We start from the raw sequence: 8,014 nt of genomic DNA on the forward strand, positions 1-8,014 counted from the left end.
TTTATTTTATTTTATTTTTTTCCTCACAATAGTGACTTTATTAAATTAGTTGCTTTATAAAACATTGCAGATGTCATAATTGTTAACATAACAATTTACCAAACTGTAGTTAAATGGCGCAGTTTGCTGAACAAAACAAAGTTTTATAAAGGAAATGCCGAAACCCTGTTAAAGCTGATCCACTGCAGCCTCAGAGAACAAAGGAGATTTGTTTCTCAGACACTTAAATCAGACAAATAAAATAGGTAAGGAGTTTCCCTCCCCTATCTGAAGCACTCCATCAGTAGAATAGTCTGATAAATAGAAACTAGACAGTCTATGCACTCAAGAGATTCCACAACTTGGTAATGCAATAATGGAGAGGTTTACCTTCTTCAGCTTCCAAGTTGGAGGGTTTTGGTCATTTAATTTGTAAATATCAAAGTAGAGCTTTTCAGCCGCCATCTTCACTCTGAGATAAGCCGTCTTCTTCACAATGTATATTTAATATCCTGACGCTCAATTTTAAGACAAAGCAACTTTAATACTAGGTGCACACCACACGCCCTTGCAGCAGACTGCTTTTCTTGACAAGTTATGAAGTAGTTCAAGGAGGTATGGTTAAGGCTGTATTTCTGAATGGTGCTGGTAAATACTACACAATTTTTTGTCATGCTGCAACCTTTGTTTCCAATTTAGTGACTGCTGCTACGGAATCAGATAGCAACAACAACATTATTAGGTCTGTTTTTTTAAACTATGATGTGGTAGCAATGGAGGTTCCCAATTTTAAGCCCTTGGCAGCAAGATCCTCATCTGCACATTAGCACCTAAGTGTCGAGGGGTTAATAACCAGCACAAAAGATACTGCACTTCCGATTGTAGCATTTGGCAGAACTGAAAGGAAAGGAAGTTGTGCTACATGTTGAACGGATTGTGGGCAACAGAAAGAAGACACCAGGAGAAGATAAAACGTCACGCGAGGTCTTCAAAATCTTGAACATACCCTCCATCATAACCACCATGATCTGCCAGATGATCTTTCATGTAGCCTTTAATCCCCCTCCGGGAACCACACCTTTCTTCTTCCTTTTGGCTTTGCTTTGCTTTTCTTGCTTCGGTTTTTCACTGTAAAGTACAGTCAACGAACTGGTAATCTTTTTCAAGTCATCAATTTCCAGTGAAATACACACATCTCGAACTAAGGCTTCCAAAACACTGGTATAATATAGTGATTTTTCATATTGTGTAATTTTTTTAGTAACTTCCCAAACTCTGTGAAGGCATCCCTTGAAGATGGGTTCATAGCATCTCTTCCATAAACTGTATTATTAACACCAAAAGTTTCTTTCGCTAATTCGAGGTCTGACTCTTCCTGTAATTTCTTTAGCCGCAGTTTATCTGTCTGGTGTTAGCACTTTAGGTTCTTCAGGTTCTTCTAACCTCTTTTTAATTTCTTCTTGCCTTTTCTTCCGCTGCCGTTCTTTCTCTTTTATCTTCTCTGCTGTTTTTTTCCTTTCTGAAATTTTTACTTCTGGTTTTACTTCTGCTGCTGCTTTTTTTTCATCATCATCATCCCAGTTATCCTTGACGTCCTCGTCGTCACCTTCCCAGCGGTCCCTGCCGGCGGTGCCGCTGCCCCCCACCTTCCGCATCGGGTCTTCCACGGAGAACCTGTCCGCGTCCCAGGAGTCGGAGTCCCCCGCCGCTGCCACCGCCATCTCGAGCTGGGTGTAAGCGTGTCTGGCCCTTGTCTTTAAGTCCCCCTCCTCCTGCCCACCCCAGAAGAGCTGAAGATGAAGAAAGAATAAAAGAAGACCTCAGTCACAGGCCACAGCTGAGCTGGGGGAGGAGAGGCTTTGGATGGGAGAGAAGCTGAATTGGGGATTTAACCAGAAGGACTTGCTTATGCGTGAATGTGAGTCTTGATTGTCAGGATGACTATTTCTGTAGTTAAAGGGACCATAAGATCGCGGGGTCTGCAGGAACTCTTGTCAAGAGGTGGGGAAGGGAAATACAATAGAGCAGGTTTAAAGGCTGTGGTTAGAAAAAAAATAAGTTTTTGTTTCGTACCCCAGAGAGTTTGGCTGAGATTTCAGTTACAGGTACGTATGTGTATCCCCAACAAGACACGATCTCTTGGTAGGAAAGGATTTGTAGCCTGTGTCTCTGGCATCACCTTGTCGAGGATGGGGAGACCATGAAACGCCTAAGAAAACTGTGTTGATCAGGGGCTGGTGATTGGATCCGGCAAAACTCACAACCCAGATAACCTCCCTCTGTTTGGATACCCTGACCTCAGTGAAACAATATTTAACTTTTTTTTTCTTTTTTGCGGTACGCGGGCCTCTCACTGTTGTGGCCTCTCCCATTGCGGAGCACAGGCTCCGGATGCGCAGGCTCAGCGGCCATGGCTCACGGGCCCAGCTGCTCCGCGGCACGTGGGATCTTCCCGGACCGGGGCACGAACCCGCGTCCCCTGCATCGGCAGGCGGACTCACAACCACTGCGCCACCAGGGAAGCCCAATATTTAACATTTTTAACTAGAAGAGCCTTTCCTATGGTGATGTGCATCCCAACTCTCCTAGTGCGGAATGAAATACGCAATTTTTTCAAACTTATCGACCCACAACATTCCTTTAATAAGTTCTCATAAAACAGCTGAGGAAGTTTAGAATAAATACTACGCATCACTGACCCAGCATCTGCCAGAGATGGCATCTCCAAGCCCCCAGCCCCTACCTATGGGACCCTCCTTTCTCCTGTCATTCAGTTATTCCAGAAACACTAGCGTGTGTAGTCTGTGGCAATGTACTAGGTGCTGGATATATAGCAGAGGATAAGGCAGACGCTACTATTTTCCTCTGGAGCTTATGCTCTCATGCGGGAGAGCGATCATGGGCATGAACAATGGGTGGGAATGGATACATAAGCAGTGAGGAAGCGGGAAGCTATAGAAGCCCTTGACAGGATGACCTGATCCAGTCGGGGGTGTGGGGGAAGGTGTCCCTGAAGAAAGGACGTTCAAACTGAGAACCAGAGGATGAATATAAGTGAAGAGAGAGAACTGGAGGGAAGAATTCCAGGCTGGAGCAGCAGCATGCACAGAAGCAAGAAAAAGCTTGGCTACTTTCTCAACCATCCTTAAATCCAGAGGCACCAGACACTCTGGAGGAAAAAAATACAGAAAAGGAAAACTGCACTTTAGACACTTCTTGAAAGTTAAAATATACATCAGCAATCTATTCTGCAGGAATCACTAAGAGTTTTCCATATTCCCCTTCCATGCAGAGTCTATTGACTTTACTTCCCAGCTCCTTTGCTGCCAGTCTGGGCATCTAATGTCTCCTTGGGTGAGGAGGCACTGATGGATGTGCCACAGTTTTCCTTTATTGCGTGGTTCAATTTATCATGATGCATTTTATAAATTAGTATTCTTAAATTCTCATCATATATCTGTATCTTTTGATTTATATAATACAGATTTGATTTATGGATCACTGCAGTAATTTATAGCTCAGATAACTAATTTGTTGACCCAGCACCAAAATGTATAAGTCACCTAGCACTTTTCTCCATGACACAGATGGGTCCTAAATGACTTGTGTGATTTATATTGGCAGGGAACTAATTCAGGGCATGGAAATCCCCAGCTTTCGATCACTCTGAGGATCATTCTTCTCCTCAAAGTCCTCAAAAGAGGATGGTCAAATGCCCCTGAACCCACACACCCCATACCCAGGAATTTACTCTAAGGAAAATAAGTAGCCTAGAAGGAAGGAATGGCTATGAGCATGCCTCTTATAGTGAAATTTAAACGGAATTTAAATTTAAATGGAAAGTGTTGGAAATAATATGTCCAGTAATAGGAATTATTTTGGCAAAGTATGAGTCCTCAACTAAATGTATATAATGTTAGGCTGTGAATAAAAATGATTCCCAGATTCAGTGGCCCTCAACGAGGGGTGATTTTACCTCCCAGGGAACTTTTGGCAAAGTGGAGACATTTTTGATTGTCACAACTAGGGGGTTGGGGGTCTACTGGAATCTAGTAATTGTGGAGTTCAGCGGTGCTGCTAAGCCACCCACAATGCACAGGACAGCTCCCCATAAACAAATCTGGCGCAAAATTTCAATAGTGCCAAGGCTGAGAAAACTTGCCATAATACATGCAACATAAACAGGGTGTTTTACTGATATAAGAGAATGACCGGAACACAAAATTGTACCCGTGTTATAATTTCAGCTATAAAAACTGTAAATGCCTATGCACCAGGACCACAGAGGGACAAGATAAAAGGAAGGCAGATGTATTGTTACAAAAGGGAAACTATGGGCAATTATTTAAATTTTATTTTTGTGAATTAGTTTTTAAAGAAATAAAAATGGGAAAAGCACTTTATTACAAATTAATAATATTAGAGAGGAAAGAGTTACATGAGACGTGAGAGGAAGAGAAATAAAAAATGAAGAACTCAAACACAAAACAGCTGTTTTGGCAAATATTCTGATTGAAATTCAGAATCCTTAGTAGGGATATTTAAACCAAAACACAGCCCCTCACTATGAAATGACCCACTTTATTTCTGGTAATGCTCCTTCTGGGATAGTAATATAGCCACACCAGCTTTCTTGTGCTTAGTATTGGCACGGCATATATTTTCCTTCCTTTTACTTTAACCTCCTGTGTCTTTGTATTTCAAGTGTTTATCTTTTAAACAGCATAGATTTAGGCCTTGCTTTCTTATCTGGTCTGAGAATCTCTTGCCTTTTAAGCAGCATATTTAGTCCATTTACATTTAATGTAATTCTTATTTTTTTACTTATCTACTCTGCTCTCCCTTCCTCTTTTCCTTCTTTCATTTGGGGTTAATCAAGCATTTTTCAGTTCTACATTCCATTCATCAGCTATTTAGTTATAACTCTTTTTGTTTATGTTTTGTGGTTTCTCTCATAATTAAAATATATATCCTTATCACATTCTGTCTTTACAATGAAGAAACTTACAAAGTGTAATTCTCTTTACACCCCCTCCTGACTTTGTACTCTTGTTGTTGTATATTTCACTTCTACATATATTTTAAATGCCACAATACATTTGTCATCATTTTTGCTTTAAACAGTCAGTTGGCTTTAAGTAACATAGAAAATAGAGGAAAAACAGTATGTGCTATTTATGATTTCCAGGGTTCTTCTTTCCTCCATAAAGATTCACATTTTCACCTGGTATCATTTCCCTTCCACATGAAACTTTCTTAGCATTTATTGTAGTGCAGCTCTGCTGGCAACAAATTTCCACAGGTTTTATCTGAAAATGGTTTGTTTCACCTTCTTTTTTTTTTTTTTTAGCCAATTTTTCATTATAAAAGCTTTCAAACATACAGGAAAGTCGAAAAAATGTATACCATGTATTCACTACCTAGATTCTACAATTGACATTTGATTATAATTGTTTTATTATATATCTACCATCTATCCAACTCTCTATCCATCATTTACCTTATTTTTTATGCAAGTAAGTTGCAGAAATCAGTAAACTTCACCCTAAATATTTTAGCATGTGTACCATAATTAAAGTGAATATTAATTTACTTTTTTCTTTTTAGGTAAACTTACATACAATGAAACTCACAAATCTTAAGTGTACCATTTCATGAATCTGACATGCATACACACATTCAACCCAAATCTCTTTAAAGATACATAATATAACTATCACCCAAGAAAATCCCCTCATGCCCCTTCCAGTTAAATCCCTGCCCTCTTCCCACTAAGGCAACGGTTGCTGATTTTTTCCACCATAGATTCAGTTCAGTACTTTAGTACTTCATACAAGTGAATTTGATAGCTAGTTAGCTAGCTAGATGGATATAGATAGATAGATATAGATATAGAAAATAAAGATTCACAGTATGCATTCTTTTTTGATGCTTATTCTGGATGAATTTAAGGATTCATCCATATTGTTCCATGTATCAATGATTTATTTATTTTATTTTTGAATAGTGATTAAGCATTTTTATGTGATTTCTATTTGTGTTCTCTGATTTTGTTCCTCTCCTGCTCCTTTCCTGCTTTCTTTTGGATTAATTTAATAATTTTTAGAATTCTTCTTTGGCTTTTCAACTATGTCTCTTTCAATCATATTTTTTAGTGGTTGTTGTAGGGATTATGATATACGTCCTTAATTTTTCAATCTACTTAAAGTTAGAATTGTACTACTCCACGTAAAAATGTAGAAACCTTGCAACAATACAGGGTAGGCCCTGCCTCTCGTTCCCTTTCCTATCTGATAAAACCACTGATACAGGAAACCCACAATCAGATCTTGCCCTGTGCTATCATCATGACATGATTTTTCCTTCTTACTTGGAAATTGATGGAATTAATAGGCTGGCTACTTTTTATTACTCTTAAGCAAAACTCATCAAAGATCTGTGTGCTCATTCCCAGGAGACTAACAAGGCAAAGGCAACACAAGAAAGGAGCATTTAGTGTTAGTGAAGTTCATGCAAGCCATCCTGCTTTGACAGGTGTCAAAGGAAGTGACCCAGGAAAGCAGTAAGGAGAGTGCCAACCCCTCCCAGCTTTGAGAGGTTGCCCAGGAGGGCTGGCAGAGTCTCAGAGTGAATAGCAGGCACCCACTCCCCTCCCCACCCTGAGGGCCAATTACAATGATAGCAAACCCTTACCAGCACTTACGGCATGCCAGGCACTGTCATAAGTACTTTAGCTCATTGATCCCACCCACAACCCTATGAGGTTGGTATAAATGTTAAGTATCTCTATTTTACAGATTAAAAAAATGTTTGTTCTCTACATCTGTGTCTCTATTTCTGCCCTGCAAACTGGTTCATCTGTACCATTTTTCTAGGTTCCACATATATGCATTAATATACGATATTGGGAGATTGGGATTGACATATATACACTAATATGTATAAAATGGATAACTAATAAAAACCTGCTGTATAAAAAAATAAATAAAATAAAATTCAAAAATTAAAAAAAAAAAAAAAGGAGACACAGAGATTAAGCGACTTGCCTGATGCCGCCCACTAGGAAGTGGCAGAGCTGAGATTTGAGCCCAGAGTCTCTGTTCTGAGGCCCTGGACCAACCAAGTAAGTGACCACCTGACAGCATGAATGAGAGCCAGTTATGACTTGACTCACTTGTACGTGTCTGTCCCTCTGCCTCCTAAATGGTCAGAATGTGTGATGTGGCCAGGAGAGGGGAGACCTCCTCTGAGAGTATGAAGACCCCCACTGAGAGGTACATGACTGGCAAACACCAGGGTGGAGCTTTTGCTCTTTAACAAGTGAGAGCAGGAAGTTAAAGGGATGAAAGGAATAGAGGGATTCCAGCTATGATCCAGAAGATTTGGAGTTGAGTTGGGGACGGAAGGAAGGTCTTACCAGGCCTACTGTAATCACCCCAGTGGGCGGGCTGACAGCTGTGTTCACCATGGCTGCCTCTATGGATTCTTTGGTGTTCTATTTAACTGAATTCCACCACTCACATTTACTGAGCATCCACTATGTATCGGAAACTGTATTATGTGTTATGAATAACGCCCAGGACATAGTCTCTATGGGGCTCAGAACCCAGGGGAAAGCAGACATAGAAAACAGTGACACTTGTTTGCAGTAGCAAAATTGGAAATAAACGAAATGTCCATGAATGGGGATTAGTAAGTATGGTACATCCATAGAGCAATACACAGCTGTAGAAAAGGAGAAGGATGCTTTCCATATACTGGTATGGAAAAGGCTCCATGATATATTAAATGAAAACAACAAGGTATAAAATACAGTATGTTGGGCTTCCCTGGTGGCGTAGTGGTTGAGAGTCCTCCTGCCGATGCAGGGGACATGGGTTCGTGCCCCAATCCGGGAAGATCCCATGTGCCGCGGAGCAGCTGGGCCTGTGAGCCATGGCCGCTGAGCCTGCGCGTCCGGAGCCTGTGCTCTGCAACGGGAGAGGCCACAACAGTGAGAGGCCCGCATACCGCAAAAAAAAAAAAAAAAAAGAAA

At 40.6% G+C, this 8,014-nt stretch overlaps 1 pseudogene; it reads right to left on the minus strand.

The window, feature by feature from the left end:
• Window positions 1–954: 954 nt before the first annotated feature.
• On the minus strand, window positions 955–7,447 carry LOC136121931 (eukaryotic translation initiation factor 3 subunit J-like; annotated as a pseudogene).
• Between the last annotated feature and the right edge of the window lie 567 nt (window positions 7,448–8,014).

The sequence above is a fragment of the Phocoena phocoena genome, chromosome 4, assembly GCF_963924675.1.
Source record: "Phocoena phocoena chromosome 4, mPhoPho1.1, whole genome shotgun sequence".
NCBI lineage: Eukaryota > Metazoa > Chordata > Mammalia > Artiodactyla > Phocoenidae > Phocoena > Phocoena phocoena.